This window comes from Macaca mulatta, chromosome 5, assembly GCF_049350105.2.
Source record: "Macaca mulatta isolate MMU2019108-1 chromosome 5, T2T-MMU8v2.0, whole genome shotgun sequence".
NCBI classification, from domain to species: domain Eukaryota; kingdom Metazoa; phylum Chordata; class Mammalia; order Primates; family Cercopithecidae; genus Macaca; species Macaca mulatta.
The window spans coordinates 103,525,604-103,547,937 of NC_133410.1; the positions used below are offsets into that span (position 1 = coordinate 103,525,604).

General features: G+C 38.6%; 1 pseudogene; it reads right to left on the minus strand.

Annotated features, from left to right (window-relative positions):
• Positions 1-1,655: 1,655 nt before the first annotated feature.
• LOC708573 (high mobility group protein B3 pseudogene) lies at positions 1,656-20,605 on the minus strand (annotated as a pseudogene).
• Between the last annotated feature and the right edge of the window lie 1,729 nt (positions 20,606-22,334).

The following is a 22,334-nucleotide window of genomic DNA, read 5'->3' on the forward strand; positions in this document are numbered from 1 at the left end:
GATATTTAGATCCTCGGGGTCTACTTTAATTTTAGAAACATGATATTGTGTTTTTACTGCCACTCCTCCTTGTTCGGTACAGATCCTATAATCCAAAAAGTGTTTAAAAATATGAATTTAATACAGATGAATTAACGTTTTCTAAGCTAGTGGCCTGTCTTTCTGTGGCGCAGAGCTATAATTTTCCTATTCTTTAAAGCCGCAGCGGGGTGTGATGGCTCACACCTGTAATCCCAGTACCTTGGGAAGCCGAGGCGGAAGATCACTTGAGCTCAGGAATTCCAGACCAGCCTAGCCAACATGGAGAAACCCCGTCTCTACAAAAAACACAAAAAATTAGCCAGGCGTAGTGGCGCGTGCCTAACTACTCCAGTAGTCCTAACTACTCCAGAGGCTGAGGCAAGAGAATCACTTGAACCCAGGAAGCAAAGGTTGCAGTGAACTGAGATTGTGCCACTGCACTCCAGCCTGGGCGACAGAGCAAGACTCTCTACCACAATTTTGATCGCAAATGCATGCAATAAACCCTATCACGAAAGACAAGAGGCACCTGACAATTAAAGAGATTATTATATTTGGGCTGTATTGGGAGATTATTCATTGATGAGGAACCCTAAATAAGTAGGGTTTTATTTATTTATTTATTTATTTATTTTTATTTTTATTTTTTGAGACACAGTCTCGCTCTGTCGGCCAGGCTGGAGTGCAGTGGCGCCATCTCGGCTCACTGCAAGCTCCGCCTCCTGGGTTAACATCATTCTCCCGCCTTAGCCTTCCCAGTAGCTGGGACTACAGGCGCCCCCCACCATGCTCAGTTAATTTTTTGTATTTTTAGTAGAGACGGGGTTTAACCGTGTTAGCCAGGATTGTCTCCATCTCCTGACCTCGTGATCCGCCGGCCTCGGCCTCCCAAAGTGCTGGGATTACAGGCGTGAGCCACTGTGTCTGGCCTGAGGAAGGATTTTAAATAGGTGGATAAACAGGGAAGTCATTGGGAAAGAATGGAGATGGGTTTTTTGGTTTGCTTGCTTGCTCTGTTTTTTGTTTGTTTATTTGTTGGTTTTTTTTTTTTTTTTTTTTTGAGGCAGAGTCTCACTCTGTCGCCCAGACTGGAGTGCAGTGTTGTAATCTTGGCTCACTACAATCTCCGCCTCCCAGGCTCGAGTGATTCTCGTGCCTCAGCCTTCTGAGTAGCTGGGATTACAGGCAGGTGCCACCATGCCTGCCTAAGTTTTGTATTTTCAGTAAAGACAGGGTTTCACCATGTTGGCCAGGCTGGTCTCGAACTCCTGACCTCAAGTGATCCACCAGTCACCACCCCTAGCCAAAATGGGTCTTAACTAAGAGCACGCGACAGAGAGCAGGGTAGTTGTTTGTGGTTAGTCATTTCTTGGAGCACAAAAGAGTCAGAGAAGGGATCCTGACTGTCCGGGTTTCCAGGTACACAAGGCTTAGATGAAATTCAACATTGTCAATTGTCCTTTTGTTGAAGATAAATGAATGTCAGTCATTACTGAACAACTTCGAGCTGATTATAAACTTCCCAAATGTTGATGAAGGGTCTAAGAAGTAGTCTCTCAAGGATTGTTGTTGATATTCTTCCTAGAAAATTGATTAAACCATCTGTTAAGAGGTGGTAGAAAATGTTGATTGTTTTAGGATCCTGGAGACCCTAAAGGCTTGGGCATTGCAATAGATGGATGCCTAAAAGGAAAAAGAGAAATGTTAGGATAAAAAGTTGTATTACAGTAAAGAGCTAGGAGTTGAACTCTGAGGGTACTAGTTCAGTGGATTCCAAGAGGTTGTTGAAAATCTTTTGGGTATACAGCATTGCTTGTTGCATTTCATGCGTTTAAGATAGATTGTCAATGCTGTTGGTGATGTCCACAGTCTTGGTTGCATCTCATCTAAGGGTATGCTTGACCCAGGAATTCCTGGAATTCACTGGAATTCCTTAGTGGTCCAGACAATGGGTTGTCCAGGGAGAAATCCAGCTTACGCATGGGTTGCTGCAGTGGTGGGTTCTTCCAAGTTTATATCAGAACATTGTTTAACTCGCGAGACTTCTTCAGATTCTGTGGAAAGGGTCAACTGCAAGGCAGCCTAAAGTCCCAGAGATTGGGCAGTCAGGTTTAGTTCTCCATGACTCTGAGTCAGGCAAAAGGAAGAAAAATTGGAAACATTAGTTTGAAGGACTATAGCCAGATATTGAAGGAAACCAGAAGAATTAACAATTTGGTAAGGATTAACTATTTGAGCAAGGTAACCAAATTCAGTACAATTTATGGGTAGGTACCAGAACTGGTTTTTTCACAGGGTGAGGGTTGGAAGTCACTTAAGTCTCTGACACTCTGACAGACAAGACAGAGTTTGCCTATCTATCAGTTATCTGAAATTTACAAAGAGACATGAAAAAGACATCAAAGATCATGAACTGGGCTGGAATCTGATAACCAGGAAGGATGTGCTGTAAATGATGCATAGTTTTCCATTGAAACACAAAATTTGTCTCTATAGTCACCCATCTTTTGATCAAAAATGTTCCCAAAAAGAAGATTTTTTTTTTTTTTTTTTTTTTTTTTTTTTTTTTTTGAGACAGAGTCTGGCTGTCCCCCGGGCTGGAGTGCAGTGGCGGGATCTCGGCTCACGGCAATCTTCACCTCCCAAGTTCAACCAATTCTCGTGCTTCGGCCTCCCCAGTAGCTGGGAGTTACAGGCACACACCGCCATGCCCGGCTCATTTATATATATATATAGATATATAGATATATTTTTTTTTCCTTTGAGACGGAGTCTCTCTCTGTTGCCCAGGCTGGAGTGCAGTGGCCGGATCTTGGCTCACTGCAAGCTCCGCCTCCCGGCTTTACGCCATTCTCCTGCCTCAGCCTCCCGAGTAGCTGCAACTGCAGGCACTCGCCACCTCACCTGGCTAGTTTTTTTGTATTTTTTAGTAGAGATGGGGTTTCACCGCGTTAGCCAGGATGGTCTCGATCTCCTGACCTCGTGATCCGCCCGTCTCGGCCTCCCAAAGGGCTGGGATTACAGGCTTGAGCCACCGCGCCCGTCCCATTTTTATATTTTTAGTAGACACGGGGTTTTGTCATGTTGGCCAGGCTGGTCTCAAACTGCTGGCCTCAAGTGATCTGCCCAGTTTGGCCTCCCAAAGTGCTGGGATTATAGGCACCAGTCACGGCGTCTGACCCCTACTTTTTTTTTTTTTTTTTTTTTTAGACGGGGTCTCTCACTATGTTGCCCAGGCTGGCCTCAAATTCTTGGACTTAAGTGATCTTCCCAGCGCAGCCTCCTGCGTAGTTAGGACTACAGGCATGCACCACCACTGTGCCTGCTAAGATTATAGATTATTCTTTTTTATTCTTTTTTTTTCTTTTTTCTTTTTACTTTTTTTTTTTTTTTTTTTTTGAGACAAGCTTTTACACCCAGGCTGGAGTGCCAAGGCATGATCTTGGCTCATTGCAACCTCTGCCTCCTGGGCTCAAGTGATCCTCCCACCTCAGCCTCCCGAGTAGCTGGAACTACAGGCATGCATCACCATGGCCAGCTAATTTTTAAATTTTTTATAGAGACGGGTTTCACCATGTTGCCAGGCCAGTTTCAAACTCTTGGGCTCAAGCAATCCACCTGCCTCGGCCTCCCAAAATAATAAGATTATTCTTGATTGCAAAATAAAACTGGTCTAATTGGATTTGACTTGATTATTTATATAGATGTAGTCATAATAATACCATTTAGACCTTTCTAAATTTGCTTTACTGAATATTTTCAATCAGGATTTGAGAATTAGATTAGACTTTTAAAAGCTTATTGAAGCTAGAAAGCTAAGCCAAGAAGCTAGATTTCACCTGCAGAGGCTATAAATTTGGGAGAATTCTTCTCTTCTTGGGTTTCCCAAATTATCTTCAGGCTCCTGGGCTTGCTGGGAAATAACTTTTCTCTCTCACCTGTAAGGCTAGAATTACTGTAAGCCAGGAACCAGACCAGTTTCCCAAGAGGGCTATGTAAGCACTGGGTCCACAAAGTCAACCTTAGTTCCTTAAAAGTGCCTAGTGATATTAATAAAAATAGCATCATTCTCAAATATGATGTTCCAGGCCAAGATCTTGTTTGCATAACCAATGCTTCTAGTTATGTCCTTATAACAAGGAGGACAGATTCATTTTCAACCTATCTAGATAACTGTTTTGCCATTAGAACAAGAATACTCAGTAACAGTTTCTGAATTTTGGAGTGGTCGAAATGGAAAAAAAGATCATTTACAAATGTTTTTATTTTAAAAAGCAGTCTATTAAATTGTTATAAGTTATAGATAGCTTAAGAGAAAAGAGCAACTGGTTTCTTATATTTCCGAAAACTAGAACATTAAAGCATCAACAATACTCCAAACAAAAATCATAATCATCTCTCATCAGTTCATTCCTTTCAGTGTAATTCATTCATTCCAGTGTAATTAATTCCCGTGTAAGAATTAATGCCCAGTCTTAGATTAGTAGCCTCATGAGTCCACCTACTTCTTGAGTGGCTTCTGGAAATACCTGAACATACCTGACTCAGTCTGCTGGTATGATCTGAAAGTTGTTTAAGTGATGCCATCAAAAGTCTGTACCTCAAAACATCTAGCATCATCCTTTTCCACAGCACAGTCCCTCTTTGCTGAACATGAAGTATTTAGGCCTGTAGTTGATCATAAGAGCTTTCAGAGGAGCATTAGAGAAAAACAAAAAATCTGTCTATTGATGTCCAAAGATTAAAAATGATCATGGTTAAATTATTACTGATAATTTTCAAAAGTGGAAGATCTGATGGGTGTTTTTAACAAGAATAGTGCAAGTGAGAAGAACATTTGGGTATTTCTGTGTTATACAAAACAAGATAATAAAGTCAATCCAAAAAAGTGTTTTAGACAAAATATAAGCATAATGATGAAGTCTACTTTTCAAAAAGAGTGGCTATTACATTTAATTTATACATATGGATATGCATGATCTTTATGAAGAAAAAACTCCAGATATAATAATCCTGACATATACTATACCATGACTATGCCAAGCACATATTTAGAATACATCAAGAATATCAAGTAAAAGGATTCTGTAAGTCTACAGTATGTCCTAATCAGAAGACAGTTGTAGCCAGCATTTTTTAAATAACCGAAATTATGACTAACAACACTATACTGTTGCTTTTTTAATATGAGGCAAAGCAGCACCAGGACTCTGATAAACAGAAACATACCATGGACAGTAAAGGCACGGACAATTCTCCAGCAATTTCCCATACAGCTTACAATTTCTGAAATATTTGTATTAATAACATTTTACCATTTAATCTAGGGAAGATTAATCATAACTTCCTACTTAGCAATTGCCCCACCCCAAGTTCCATTTGGCAACTATGGGCCAAAAATGAATAAGGGCTCTGGGGACTCAAAGGTGAGCAAGACACAATTCCTTTCTCCAGAGATCCTTGTCTTACAGTGTAGTGGGGAAAATACACTAATAGGAGTTACAAGAAGCACAGACTAGCCACGCTGTGCCCAAACTTGGAGTAGTGAGGAGAATGAGATAAGGAAAGGTAATGAAGGTGGGTTATGTATGACTTTTGGAGAAATGATCCCTAAATGATTTTATGTAGTTTGAAGAATGAATAGGAAGAGTAAAAGGGCATCTATGTAGACTTCTCTTAAAAGAGTTTCAGGGAGTGAGTAGATAGAAAGGTGATGAAAGTATAGACAAGAGATGACCAAGATCCTTAAAGAGACAGAAATCAAGAGCACAAATTAAGAACATTGAAATATAGGCTGGACACGATGGCTTACACCTGTAATCCCACCACTTTGGGAGGCCAAAGCAGGTGGATCACTTGAGGTCAGGAGTTCATGACCACCCTGGCCAACGTGTTGGAACCCCATCTCTATAAAAATACAAAAATTAGCCGGGTGTGGTGTTGGGCGCCTGTAATCCCAACTACTCAGGAGGCTCAGGCAGGAGAATCTCTTGAACCCAGGAGGCAGAGGTTGCAGTGAGCAGAGATTGTGTCATTGCACTCCAGTTTGGCTGACAGAACGAGACTCAGTCTCAAAAAAATAAAAATAAAATAAAATAAAAAGTAAAATAAATAAATAATAAAAAGCAACTCTGAAATACAAACGTGAATTTTAATGTAAAGTGATAGGTAAATTCCTCCCTAATCAGTAGAATTTTCCCAATAATGATGTCCTCTGCCAAGTGTGATTCATATAGTAATTAGAGATTTGAAGATTGGCTATAAATGTTTGAAATAGTTGCCAAAGAAAACAGGAATGAAAAGAATAGTGTCCAAAGACTGTAAAAGCACTTTCCATTGGCACTGATCCCTACCATGTATTGTAGAGATAATATTTCAGGAGACGCCAATCAGGTTCCACATTGGAACCTTCTCTAGCAGGGCCAAAAAGCCATTGTGTTGAGTGGAGAAGGCAGATTATGGATGAGTAAAGATGTGAGACCTGGAGTGGACTAAAGAGACACAAATCTAAAGAGGAATCAAAAGAGTGGAGGGCTCTGTGCAATTAATAGTGAGTATAATGGGACAGTCTAAAATAGGTGGAAGGATAGGACCACCCCAGCTCCTAATCTGAACCTAAACTATTAAACAACTCATTCGTTATATTAAATCACTTAATCCTTGCATCCACCCTCTGAGATGAAGTGACATATTTTAGAAGCCACAGGATCCCTGATCTTGTACAGAAAATATTCTTCCTAGAAATTTTTATTAATTTTTTTTTCTTTTTTGAGACGGAGTCTCACTCTGTCACCCAGGCTAGTGTGCAGTGGTGTGACTCAGCTCACTGCAACCTCTGCCTCCTGGGTTCAAGCGATTCGCCTGTCTCAGCCTCCCGAGTAGCTGGGATTACAGGCACCCACCACCATGCCCAGCTAATTTTTGTATTTTTAGTAGCAGTGGGGTTTTGCCATGTTGGCCAGTCTGGTCTCGATCTCCTGACCTTAGGTGATCTGCCCACTACAGCCTCCCAAAGTGCTGGGATTGCAGGCATGAGCCACCGTGCCTGGCCTTATTTTAATTTTGTATTGTAGATGGATCTGCTTCTACAGTAAAGCCTTTTATAGCTAAGGATTAGGGCAATTTACTCAAACATGATTTAAAAAGTTTATTCATTCTCCAGCAAAGTCTTGGTAGAAAAAAAGTTTATTCAGTACAACTGATGAATAAATAAATAAAATGTGGTATAACCAATGAAATATTATTTGGGGATAAAAAATAGTAAAGTACTGATGCATGCTGTAGCACAGAAAAACTTTGGGAAAAAAAGCAGCACATGAAGTAAAAGAAGCCAGACACAAAAGGCAACATATATATTTAATTTATATGAAATGTCCAGAACAGGCAAATCTATAGAGACACAAAGTAGATTATGGCACCTAGGGCTAGCGGAGAGAGGGAGGAGAATGAAGAGTGACCACGTTTCTTTTAGGGGAGAAGAAAATGTTCTACAATTAGATTATGGTGATGGTTGCACAACCTTGTGAATATACTAAAAAATATTGAATTGTATACCTTAAATGTGTAAATTATATAGTATCTGAATTATATTTCAAAGCTGTTTTTAAAAAATTTACTAATTTCATGTTTAAGGGACCTAAAATGTACTAACAACTCAAAACATGATAGTTATTAACAATTTAGTAACCCGCTAGAAAATATTTCAGAACCTATGTCTGTTATTCCAAATAATTGTTATTAGTCATATTACAAGAAGATGGGAAATTAGTCATGTACCTAATTGATTGATAAAGAATATTTATTTAAAAAAAAACTATGGTATTTTGATATAATGTAGACTGGCCTTTTTTCTTGGAATTGTATTACTGTAGGATTGTCTTGTAATTGATTTATTTCATGGTGCTTATACTTCCATAATTCAAATGATTTAAAACCAATTGTATTGAATTTTGCTCTATACTCATATTTTAATGTGACATTGATATTTTGGTCCTCTATTTGGTCCATACTTATAAAATCATGCAGTTATTGGTATTTTAATTATAAAACGTTGCTGAATCATTTCATCAAAGATTAACAAAATTCTTCACCATGGATTGCTAAACATTAAATTCAATGTGTGGCACCCTTACATGTTTGGATAGATTATCTCCTTAGTTCTTAAATCAGCCTTACATTCTTCTTAGCAGCCTTTGTTTTTTGTCATTAATTAATTCAACAGCTTATATTGAGTACCTCTTATGTGCCCGGCACTGGGGACATGCAGCGAACAGACACTATCTCTGGGATGTAGGAGTCCAGGAAAGATGTATAATTGAATGAATAATTGCAATAATAGGCATTGTGGCAGCACTTAGTAAAGAGCCCTTAACAGGTATAGAAATCAGGCTAAGGCATTTCAAGGAATGTAATGGCAAGGTCAAGACTTGAAAAATGAATAAAAATTAGGAAGGCAATGAGTAGGGTAGTTCAAAGGGATAATAAGCATATTAAAAAGTGCAGAAATCAGTGACAAAATCAAGCTTCAAAGGTAATGTTCAATAGTTCAGAGTGGTTTAAGAATTGAGTGCAAAGGAGGAGATATGGCTACAGAGAACTAGACAGGTTTTGAAATGCCTAATAAGCTGGTTTAAGGAATTTGGATCGTCTAAGGGGAATGGAAATCTTGAAGAGTCTTAAGCTTTAAAACAAGATTAAGACCTGTGTTTTTAGAAAGACTAAATATCTTTAAGTACTCTTCAAATCAAGCAACTTCACAAATCCTTATAATCATGATTCCTATGAACCTCAGCTATTATTTCCAAATATTTGACATTTTTTCCCACTTGAAAAAGAGCTATCCCAAAGGGATAATCTGTCCCTTCCAGTAGCAACCAATCAAATTGCAAGTGGAGCTCCCTTGGTTGAGAGCTTCCAGGTGCACTAGATCAAGAAGAGTAAGAACAACCATTTTTAGAGCTCCTTTTCATTACGCAGTGTTCCCTCTGAAGAGATAATGGTACGTTTGCACTATGAAATATTATGTAATCATTAAAAATAAAGAATTAGAGCTATTGACATAGAAAGGTTTCCAGGAAGTATTTCTGACAAGAAATGCAAAATGCAGGAAAGTGTCTCAGCAATCTTGCAACCATAACATCCCACTATATATGTATGTGTATATTAGCATATGTATTGTACATGTTTATATTTGAGTATGATGAACATTGATCACAGTATCCAAGCTGAGTAAAGTTTCTCATTTCCATTTGTTTTATATGTATGTATAAAATATATATTTATATATATTTTGTGTATATATTATATATATATTTTTTTAAGATAGGGTCTGACTCTGTCACCCAACCTGGAGTGCAGTGTGGTGTAGTCTCCACTCACTGCAACCTCTGCTTCCCAGACTCAAGCAGTTCTCCTGTTTCAGCCTCCTGAGTAGCTGGAACTTACAGATGTGTGCCAGCACACCTGGCTATTTTTCTTTTTCTTTTCTTTTCTTTCTTTCTTTTTTTTTTTTTTTTTTTTTTTTGAGACAGAGTCTCACTCTCTAGCCCAGGCTGGAGTGCAGTGGCGCAACCTCAGCTCACTGCAACCTCTGACTCCCAGGTTCAAACTATTCTCATGCCTCAGCCTCCTGAGTAGCCAGGATTACAGGCGCGCACCACAACGTGCAGCCAATTTTTTGTATTTTTAGCAGAGGCGGGGTTTCCCCACGTTGCCCAGGCTGGTCTTGAACTCCTGAGCTCAGGCAATCTGCCTGCCTTGGCCTCCCAAACTGCTGGGATTACAGGTGTGAGCCACAACACTGGCCCTGTTACATTGTTATATAGAAACATGTGCAATTGCACAAAGCAAAACAAAAAGAACCTAGTAAAAAGAACCCCATCAACCAACTCCTACTAGGAACCTCAGCTTAGTCTTGATTTTTTTTTTTTTGAGACTGAGTCTCGCTCTGTCTCGGGCTGGAGTGCAGTGGTGTGATCTCGGCTCACTGCAACCTCCGCTTCCTGTGTTCAAGCGATTCCCCTGCCTCAGCCTCCCAAGTAGCTGGGACTATAGGCGCCCACCACCACGCCCGGCTAATTTTTTGTATTTTTAGTAGAGACGGGGTTTCACCGTGTTAGTCAGGATGGTTTCCATCTCCTGACCTCGTGATCCGCCCGCCTCGGCCTCCCCAAAGTGCTGGGATTACAGGCGTGAACCACCGTGCCCGGCCTAGTCTTGATTTTTAATGAACACACATACACACTGAAGTTTTCTCAGTGTTGCAGTTTGGCCTCCCTGGGAAGCTGACTCTGAGTTGGAGGGTGCAGGGAGTTCATTAAGAAATGCTTTGGGAACCAACCACTGTGGGATATTCTTGCAGAATTGTGCTGAACTGAAACAAAAGGACATTTATATTCACACGTAGTCAGTCATCGATGTGGGCTTCCTCCTCCCCACACACTTTCACTTTGCAGACGGCAGGTCTACAATCTTTTGAGGGAGAATGCAGCTGGAATAGGAACTATAAGTTACCAGCAGTCAGAAGGACTTAGTGCTTCAGTCGTGAAGTGGGAAATGAGTAGAACACGTATCACAGCATCTACTACAAGTCATTAGCATTTTATAAGGAATCATGATTTAATATACTTATTTGTCCTATTTAGTGCTTTTATCTTAAATTCCAACTTGTTTCATATTAATCACATTTATTACTATTATTAAGATTCAGATCATTTTATAGACCTAGTAGTTAAATATATATTGTGGTAGCTGGCCTCCATGATAGCCCCCAGTGATCTCTGTCTCCCAGTTCTCTCACCTATGTATAGTTCCCACCCACACTGCACTAGGAGTAGTCTGTGTGACCACTGGAATACAGCTGAAGTGATGGCATCTCAGTAATGACATTCAGTTGTAAAAGACACTGCAGCTTTCATCACTCTCTTTTCAGATCCCTTGTTCTGGGTGATGATGCCAGCTACGATAGGCAGGCTCACTGTTGAGGACCTGTGGCTTGCTAATAACATTAATAAGTTTGGAAGTCGATCCTCCAGTCCTACTTGAGTCTTGAGATGACTGCATCCTCAGCTAAAAACTGGAGAACCCCTGATGCAGAACCACACAGCTAAGTCATTCCCAGATTCCTGATTCTCAGAAATGGTGTGAAATAATAAACATTTTTTGCTTTAACCTGCCTGATTTGGTGGGTAACTTGTTGTGTGGCAATAGATAACTAATACATATATATTTTTAATTATTGAAATATTTCTACTAAATTTCTGGAACTCATGAAGGTATAATTTAAACCAGCTAAAATAAATAAAAGAAGATAAACAATGGAAGATAATTAGGATATTAGAACATTTATGACTATCATACATTTTACTTTGCTAGAGTCTAGGTACCTGTGCAGGCAAAGGAATAGTAAGATTACTGTAGAAACAACATGCATTATATACACCTTTTCTTGTGTCCTATATTAACCCAAGATGATTAAGCTGGTTTATACATCTGAAGGTTTCTCCTTTTTTTCTTTTTTCTTTAATTTTTAAAAAAATTAATAATCATGTAGAAACTCATCTGGAGCTGATTGTCTTCTAGCTTACAATTTATAGAACACAGAACATCTACTTTTATGATGCTCAACAGTCTTTGGGAATCAGTCTTAACAGGTGTGCTACAAATGTCTATTTCCAAGCCAACAATGATAACTACATCAATTTCAAACAGGAATGTGTTAGAATAGGACTGTGTGTCAATATTTGTTGAAAACTTAAAATAATCATGAATCAACAACCAAAAAGACAAGATTTAAAGGAAACGGGCCTAACAGATACTATCTAATACTATTACATAATTTTTCCTAAGTACACTAAAACTTTTATTTTGAGTTTATATCACTTAAAAAATTAATTTTTAAATTATTTGATTATTCTTACATCATTGGAGGACAAACAGTTTTACAGAAACCACAAGGAACATGCTTAAAAAATATTTAAGCAACAAACAGAACTATAATAACTTTATAAAACTTGGAATAACTCTAAAGAGTTTGCAACAGAGCCCACCTAAACACAACTTTTTTCAAGTTCTAAGAATCATTCAACCTAATGTTTTTATTTACATATGAGAAAATGAAAGTAATAATAATGATAATATTTTACTGAGGGCTCATATATATCAAGCAAAGCTCCCACCTAAGCATACACCCCGTCTCTTGATCTTTTCAATTTTGCCTTATCCTTTTCTTTCCAAAAGCAATGATCACTTTCTAATATACCACATAATATATATCATTTATTAGTCTAGTGTTAGGTTAAGTAATTTACGTACTCCCATGGAGCTTGAGCTGGGTTTAGATTCTAGATTTCCTTACACCTATTTGAGCCTATTTGAGACCGTCAACAAATGTGTGCCTACTACGCACCACAACACAAATCTATCCATAGGCCAAATTGCTTCTTTTTTTTTTTTTTTTTTTTTTTGAGACAGAGTGTTGGTCTGTCATGAAATCTTCCCAGGTTCAAGCAATTCTGCCTCATCTTCCTGAGTAGCTGGGATTACAGGCACCCGCCACCACGCCCAGCTAATTTTTGTTTTTTTAGTAGAGATAGGTTTTCACCATGTTGGCCAGGCTCGTCTCAAATTCCTGATCTCAAGTGATCTCCCTGCCTTGGCCTCCCAAAGTGCTGGGATTATAGGCACGAACCACCGTGCCCTGCCTCCAATTGACCCTATCTTACTGGAAATATAAAAAATTTTAAGGAGAAATGTGCTTTAGAAATGATTCTAAAATTTTTTTATTTCCTTAAAGAGAGTATATTTAGAATATGAACCCATGTTAAGTATTAACTATTTCACGACTAAAATACATATTTTATTGTTTGGCTACTCTAGATATACAGAAATGTGTGAAATAAATGCCCCTTTTAGGATTAGTTCTTTTATCTTAAAATGTTATGTTCACAGTTAACTTGTGATTAGGGACTGGAATTCAGGCAGAGTAAAGACCTGTTTTGGTTTGTGACTCATACTATATAGATTTTGAGTGGTTTGGTGCCTGTGGCACTTCAGGCCTGTAATGGCAAATCATTGCTGGAATGATGATTTTTTTTCCCCTCACTTTTGAAATCCTTCATCAAATGGATAAATACACTTAAATAACATAACTTATGTAAGCTAAATATTGCAAAAATAGATATGGGGTTATGCTGTTAATATGCATTTCCCAGAATTTTCACAAAAGATTTACGTTTAACCAATTACATTTTGATCTCTGTTCTTCCTTATAATTTAATCCCCAAACTCAGCCCTAAATATCAAAGGTGTTTGTATACCAAATTGTTCAAAGTACGTTTATACATTTCCAAATTATTTCTCATTTAATCCAGTTAAATTGTGTAAATTTAAGTCTGAACTCAAGTTATTCATTCCTTCGTTCCCAGAATATTTATAGAGCATCTGTTTCAAAAAAGCATTTCAATAGACTGTCACAGAGCTTAGAGTCTATGGGGGTGACAGAAAATTATACAAGCAATTATGACACAGTGATAAGGACACACAATAGGAAAACACTATATTCTCTGAACACTGAGAATGGCTGAGGAAGGGCATGAAAGACAATCAGCTGGGTGAAGGTGGGTGGAAATAAACCACCTTCAAAGAAGAGTGCCGTTCACCTTCAAAGAAGAGAACAGCATATGTTTACAGGGTGAGAGTGTTGCATGGAAGAAGCAAAAGTTCAGTATGGATGGAGTTGGTTGGGGAGGGTCATAACTGAACATGACACTAGAGAGAACACAATTAATTTTCCCCAATACAGAGGCTTCCTGCCTATTTGTCGATGCTTCAAATTCCATTACTTTGCTCACTGGTTTGGTGATGATTCAAACTCGAGCCTTTCATCACGTAATTAAAAATTAAATTTAAACTGCAAAGACACACGGCAGAAATAGCTGCTGAAGCATTAATAACAGAGTATGCCTTTAGCTCAGGCATACAGGTGAGTCTAGAAGTTTAAAATTGGGGTGTGAATTTATGAGGGCCAGAATGTTAGCAGTTTATTACTTACACCTTGGACAGATAGATTTCACACTCATCTTCATCTCCTTTTCAGAAGACACAGGAACATTCATAACTGAATGTCTATGTGCAGATACTGGTTCCAGTTGGAAAGTCTTATCCCACCTTCTTTGTTTGTCCTATTTCAACGCATCCTTTCAGGACCCAGCTGAATAACCATCTTCTTAATGAGGCATTCTCAATTTACACAGTTAGTTGTATGCCTTTTGTGCTACCAAAGTACGTCATTCATACCTTTGTAATAGCATTTACTCTGTGGTAATATTCCGTTAACAAGTCTGTCTCCTTACTTAATGACAAACTCCTTCTCTACAGGGACTAGATCTTATTGTCTTGGTATCCCTAGCACCTAGCATTGTAACTAGCCTATCAGACATAAAACTGCTGGACGTGGTGATGAGTGCCTCTATTCCCACCTACTCAGGGGGCTGAGGCAGGAGGATCATTGGAGGCCACAGTCTGCTATGATGGAGCTTGTGAATAGTCACTGCACACCAGCCTGGACAACATAGTGAGGCCATGTCTCAATCAATCTACTGAAACATAAATCAAATCAGTGGCTAGCAGGGACTGGGGAAGGAGGGGAGAAGACTGATGATAAGACAAGAGGACGATATACTACCCTCTTGATATAGATATATGTCTCAGGGGTGATATATCTCAGGGGCAGTGGTGGTTATATGATCATATATATTTTTCAAAACTCATCAAACTGTTCACCTAAAAAAGGTAAATTTTACTGTATGCATATTATACACCAAAAAGCATGTTTCATAAAAAAAATACTGCATATGAATAAGGGAATAAACATGAATGAATGAAAGACACAATGAAGCATTTAGCTGAGACTTGCTAGGAGCGCTTACTTTTTTTAAAGTAACATCTGAAACCAGGGCAATGCTTAGCACTAACAGAATTTTAATGGTGGGTATTTTAGGTACACCAGTGAGATTTCTGAATAGAGGCACTTCTATAAATTCTTTACATTATTCTAATTTGCCTAAGTATAAAAGTTACTGGCCAATATCTATCATTCTGAGACAACTTTGGTATTACTTCTAATACAGTATAAGTCATTTATAATTCACAAAAATAAAGTATTCCTTTTGGTATAATTAACTCAAAAGTGCTTTTCCAGTAAGTCTCAGAGATATATTAACAGCAGACAACAAGTGTGCTACAGAAATTTCAAATGAAGCCAAACTCTGAACATGTAGAACTTATAAAATATTTTGGACCTGGGGCGTGGTAGCTCACATCTGTAATCCCAGCATTTTGGGAGGCAGAGGCAGGTGGATCACTCGATCTCAGGAGTTCGAGACCAGCTTGGCCAACATGGTGAAACACCATCTCTACTAAAAATACAAAAATTAGCCTTGCATAGTGACATATGCCTGTACTCCCAGCTACTAGGGAGACTGAGGCACAAGAATCGCTTGAACCCAGGAGACAGAGGTTCCAGTGAGCCAAGATAGCACCACTGCACTCCAACCTGGGTGAGGGAGTGAGATTCTGTCTCAAAAAAAAAAAAAAAGAAAAAAATTGCATTAATTTTGTGATCTTTTTACATGTGCCTTAAGATGATCTATTTATCATGTTATCCTTAGACACCTTTAAAATTGTGATAATCTGACAACAAACTAAACCGATGTTGAGTTCGAGTTGTGATGGGTTACTAACCTGTTTCTCCCTCTCTAAAGACTTAGGTTTAAATTTGTCTTAGGACATAAATTGAAATGTTTACTATTCTAATTTAATCACCAGTGAAATGTGGTGTCTATGCAGGCATGCACATACAGCACCCTCACCTCTCATGAATTTCAATCTCTGCACAGCGATGTGAGGATAGTCCCCTACATAAACATAGTACCATTGTTACACCTAAGTGTATGAACAATAATTCCATAATGTCATCTAACATAGAAACGTTATTTAAATTCTTCCAATTGTCCCAACAATGTTTTTTTTACATTATAAAAATATTCCTAAAATAAAAAGTGAAACTTGAGGCCTGTGTCGAGCATCATGGTACATTACCTGAAGCAATGTCTAGCATTACGTTGTAATTCACAGTTATTTCATTTCTTCTTCCATAATTTTCAAACCCAGCATTTTCTACAGCACCCCGGGGCAGTTGGAAACAGCTTATGTTTATTTTCCAGTCTTAGTTCCACTTCTTTCTTACCAGCTAAAACATGGGCTAAGTTACTGCCATGTAAACTTTCCAAGAGTCAATTTCTTCATTTATAACTGAAGAAATAACATTGTCATGACTACAGTCAGGATTTAATGAAATTATAGATGTCTTTTATAAACTTAATATACTCCATTATTTTATCCTGGATTCTTAGGACATGGACAAATCGATAGCTTTGTTGTAACTAGTCATAGCACAAGCCTGTCTACTGGTAAAATGAAGGATGAATATGGGGAAATTTCAGAGATTGTTGTAGCTAAATCAACATATATTTATTAAGCACTTACTATACAGAAAGAATAGTAGGCACCTGGGAAACAATATAATTCCTGATTTCCTGAACTTATTATAGTAAGTATTTATGTAAGTATTATCCCTGCTTTACAGTGAGGAACCAGGGCTGAGAAAAAAATATATATATATATGCCAAGTAGTTACTTCACTGGACTCTATTAGGACCATATGTGCAATGTATTTGTAAATGCCCAGCATAGTTCTTGGTCTTACAAAGCTACATTAAGGCCAGGCCCAGTGGCTCATGCCTGTAATCCCAGCACTGTGGGAGGCTGAGGCAGGTGGATCACCTGAGGTCAGGAGTTTGAGACCAGCCTGGCCAATATGGTGAAACCCTGTCTCTACTAAAAATACAAAAAAAAAAACAAAATAGCTGGGAGTGGTGGCAGGCGCCTGTAACCCCAGCTACTTCGGAGGCTGAGGCAGGAGAATCACTTGAACCTGGGAGGCAGAGGCTGCAGTGAGCTGAGATCGCACCACTGCACTCCAGCCCGGGTGACAGAGTGAGACAGGGTGAGACTGGGTTTCAAAAAAAAAAAAAAAAAAACTACACTAAAACATCATCTAGGGAAAAATTAGTGACCTTCCAAGCAGGTCCTCACCACAATGTGGTTATCATGACAGCTTTGTAGGTCTGGAAATCCTGATTGATGGTTATTATTGTCCAAAGTTTATTTCATCATCTCCCCCAAGGTAGCTCCTCCTCCACTTTTATTTCCTATCTCAGGAGAACCATCATCCACCTACATCGTTGTCCATTCCAGAATTCTCCTCTCCTCATAATCAATGCCCCCATGACATCTCAAACTATCAGCAAATCCCATCAATTCTATTTTAAGAATTTGTTTCCAAATTCATCTTCTTCTCTCCATCTCCATTAGCACTACCCTAGTCTAGATAACTGTCATGTTTCCCTTGGAATATTACAATGGTATTCTCTCTCAACTTTAGGTGGCCTTTGGTCTGTCATTTGTTTTTGTTTTTTTTTCAATAAAATTATTTGAAAAGTTGGAAAATAATATGATTGGCTCCCACGTATCTCTCAGATTCACCATTTAACATTTTGCTAAATGTGCTTTATGCCCCTTTTTCTCCATATATACATCTGTAAATTTTTTCCCCTAAACTCTTTGGGTTTTTTTGTGGGGGAGGGTGTTGTTGTGGTGGTGGTGTTTACTTGTTTGTTGAGTCACTCTTCACCCAGGCTGGAATGCAGTGGCGCGATCTCAGCTCACTGCAACCTCCTCCTCCCGGGTTCAAGCAATTCTCAAGCCACAGCCTCCCGTGTAGCTGGGATTACAGGCGCACGCCACCATGCCCAGCTAAATTTTTTGTATTTTTAGTAGAGATGGTGTTTCACTGTGTTGACCAGGCTGGTCTCCAACTCCTGACCTCAAATAATCCACCCTCCTTGGCCTCCCAAAGTGCTGGGATTACAGGTGTGAGCCACTGTGCCCAGCCCGCTATACTCTTTGAAAGTAACTTTGGCAATATCTCTACCCCTAAATGTTTCAGCATGAATATCTAGATAAAGACATTCTCTTACATAAGCATAGTACCATCATTACACCTGTGCATATGAACAATAATTCCATAATATCACCTAACATACAAAGTATATTTAAATTTCTCCAATTGTCCCAAAAATGTTTTTACATTATAAAAATATCCTCCTTCTCCCATGCAGACTCCAGTAAATGTCTACACATGGTGTTTGGTTATTAGATTTCTTTAATGTCTTTTCATTTAGAATAGCCATTGCTTCCAACATTTATTTGTTTATGTTTTTCAAACTTTGCCTTGTTTGACAAGTTCAGTTTAGCTGTCATAAAATGTGCCACATTCTGATTTTGTCTCATTCCTTTTCTTTTTCTTTTTGAGACAGGTTCTGGCTCCATCGTGCAGGCTGGAGTGCAATGGCACAATCTTGGCTCACTGCAACCTCTGCCTCCTGTGCTCAAGAGATCTTCCCAGCTCAGCCTCCAAAGTAGCTGGGACTACAGGCACACACCACCACGCCCAGCTAATTTTTGTAATCTTTTTGTAGAGACAAGGGCTTGCTATATTGCCCAGGTTGACCTTGAGTTCCTGGGCTCAAGTGATCCAACAGCCTCAACCTCCCAAAGTGCCCGGATTACAGGCATGAGCCACTACACCTGGCCTGATTGCTCCTTTATTATGTTATTTAACTTATACTTATATCTCTTGTATTTCCTGTAGATGGGAAGTAAGATAGAGACCTAACTAGGTTATTCAAAATATTTATATTTTTGGCAAAAATTTTGACAACAGTCAGTACTTCTGTAGTAGTTTGGTAGAGATGCCCTAACAAAGTTCCACAGATTGGGTGGCTTAAACAGCAAAAACTTACTATTTCACAATTCTGGAGGCCGGAAGCCTAAGATCAAGGGGTTGTCTGGCTTGGCATCTTCTGAGGGCTTCTCTTTGGCTTGTAGATGGAGATCTTCTCCTGGTGGCTTCACATTTCACATGATCTTTCCTCTGGGTAAGTCTGTGTCCTAATTGCCTCCTTTTTTTTTTTTTTTCCCGAGATGGAGTCTTGCTGCATTGCCCAGGCTGGCCTGCAATGGCGTGATCTTGGCTTACTGCAACCTCCACCTCCCGGGTTCAAGCAATTCTCCTGCCTCAGCCTCCCCAGTAGCTGGGACTACAGGTGCATGTCACCATGCCCGTCTAAGTTTTAAATTTTTATTAGACGGGGTTTCACCATGTTGGCCAGGCTGGTCTCAAACTCCTGACCTTAAGTGATCTGCCCACCTTGGCCTCTCAAAAGTGTTAGGATTACAGGCGTGAGCCACCATGCCCAGCCCCTAATCTCCTCTTCTGATAAGGACACCAATCATATTGAATTAGGGTCTACCCATATGATCTCATTTTTTCTTCATTACCTCTTTAAAGGCACTGCCTCCAAATATAGTCACATTCTGAGGAACTGGGTTAGGACTTCGACATACAGATTTTGGAGATACACACTTCATCCCATAACAACTTGTCGCTGCATTGCATCAGGGGGCATATAATGTCAAGTTTGCCGGATCTCTCCATTGTAAGGATTCTCTTCGTAATTAGTAAATCATCTGTGGGATGAAAACTTGAAGACCTTCGTGTGACTGTCTTGTTCCCCACCATCCTTTCACCCATGAATTTTGCCATCCATTAATGATCCTTGCCCAAATTATTATTTTAAAGGGGCAAAGCAGTGGTTTGCCAATCATTTCTCTCTACATGTGTTAACTGTAATTTTTTCTGTAAAAAGAGGCCTTCAGTTGCTCTGCATTCCAAATTAATATTTGTACAACATGAGTCAACTTAACTATAGCTGCCTAAAAACTATTGATATTTTCCCCCACCCTGAGGATTAAGTACAAACTCCTTTACATAGCCTTTCTCTTTTTTTTTTTTTTTTTTTTTTTTACAGATAAGCAGTTTTTTTTAAATTCATCCTCCTCCTCTTCTTCCTTCTTGTCTTCTTCATCTTCCTCTTCTACCTCTTTCCAGGCAATTTTAGCAGGACTCTTTGCACTATCAAACTTTCCTTTATACTTATAGTCAGCAATATCCTTCTCACATACTTCTCCTTCAGCTTGGCCACCTTAGTGATGTAAGGCTGCTGTCATTTAAGTTATTCCACATCTCACCCAGCTTTTCTTGTCACATCTCCAATAGAGATGCCAAGGTTTGTGGATTTGATCTTGGGGAGGAATTCTGAACAGAATAGGAAGAACCCAGATGGTGGCCTTTGGGGGCATTAGGTTCCTTCTCCTTCTTGCCTCTCTTAGCTGGTCCATAATCCTTCATTTTCCAGTCATAGCATTCTTTATCCACCTTGGCCATTTCATCGAATTTAGACTTCTCTTTCCCAGACATCGTCTTCCACCTCTCAGAGCACTTCTTGAAAAATTCTGCAAAATTGACAGGGACCTCTGGGTTTTTCTTCTTATGTTCTTCTCTGCACGTCTGCCCAAAGAAGGCAAAAGCAGAGATCTTGCCCTTTGGTTTCTTGGGGTCAAGAAACCAAGAATGTATTGTTCACTAGTCTACATAACCTCTTAAGTACTTCAGCCTCTTCTCTCCTTGTCTCTATTTTACCTTCTTTACTGGTTTACTTCTACTCATTTTTCATAACTCAGCTGTCACTTTTCCCTGGCTGCTTCTACAAATATTGTAAGAGCGCTCTAGCACTGTACTTCCACTATCATAGCATATTTTGTGCTATTTTGTAATTTAAGGTCTTCTCACTGACTGAGCTATCTGAGGAGAGGAATCTCATAAGTCTTGTTTATTCTTACATGTCTCAGCATCTCTTATAGTTCTTGGCACAGAGTAGGCCCGGAATAAAGATTAAACTAATTAATGGGAGTTAGGCACCATATACAAATCTATGTACACTATAATTTATAACTGATTTATGAAATTTGCAAGGGTAACTTTTAGTTTTTTAAAAAACTAAAAAAACTTTAGTTTTTAAATTGGCAAAAATTGTATATATTTATGGTATACAACATGATGTTTTGACATATTTATATATTGTGGAATGGCTAATCAAGCTTATTAACATATGCATCACTTCACATATTTAGCATTGCTTTGTGGTAAAAACACTTAAAAATCTACTCTCAACAATTTTTAAGTATACAATATATACAAGGAGAATTTTAATTAAAAGTTTTTTTTTTTTCACTTTATTTGCTTTCTGGGAGCTTAATTCCTAAGTAAGAGAAAATTCCACTCTAAAAATAAGAATTATTTAGGTAGTCCTAGCTATATGCCAGTCCCGGCCCTAAGCATGAATTATTTCAAATTTAATTTACAGAAATCCTTTAGCATAGGTACTATTTTCCCCATATTACAGATGAGGGAATTGAGAGAATATCACACAGCTAGTAAACAGAAGACACGGATTTGCACTCAGGTGTCTCTAATTTCATAATGACTTTGTAATTTAGAAATTATTATAATTTTTTTTTTGGTGGAGGTGCCAGGGAATGAACGTGGGACCTCACACTGAAATTACTTTCTTGAGTTCATTTTCCTCATTATAGCTGACAATAAATGTGTCATTTTATGATCATTTGTGGAAGCCCATGTTTTTGATTCAGTAATACTTCCACCTTCAAGAGAACAGACATGTACAACATAAGGCATTTACACTATTAGCAAATACCTAAGTTGGAACAGTCTAGACAATATACATTGTGCAAAAAATGTAAAATGTTAACATGTAACTTATTCCCAGAATTGTGAGTTGATTACATCTAAGTAGATATGGCAGTAAGAGAATTTTGAATTACGTTTAATGTTTATGGAATTTTAAATGACTGAAAAAGGAAATAGTTTATTTTCTCTTGGAATCTTTTTGTAAAGACCATTTCAAGAAGAAAAAATGTATATGTACAGGATTAGGGTGATTACAGTGATCCTGTTCGAGTTATATATATTGTGAAACATGACTTTTGCAAAATGACACATATAAAAGGATAATTTTCAAGATAAGAGTTACTACAACAAAGATAAATACCACAAGTACCCATGTGATGAAATTTGGACATAGATATGTGAATTTAATGACTCAAAGTATCAAACACGATCCTGACATTGTGGGTACGTACAACAAAATGGTGACTATAAAGGAAGGGCGTGATGGCTCATGCTCGTAATCCTAGCACTTTGGAAGGCTGAGGTGTGCTGATTGCCTGAGCTCAGGTGTTCAAGACCAGCCTGGGCAACATGGCAAAACCCT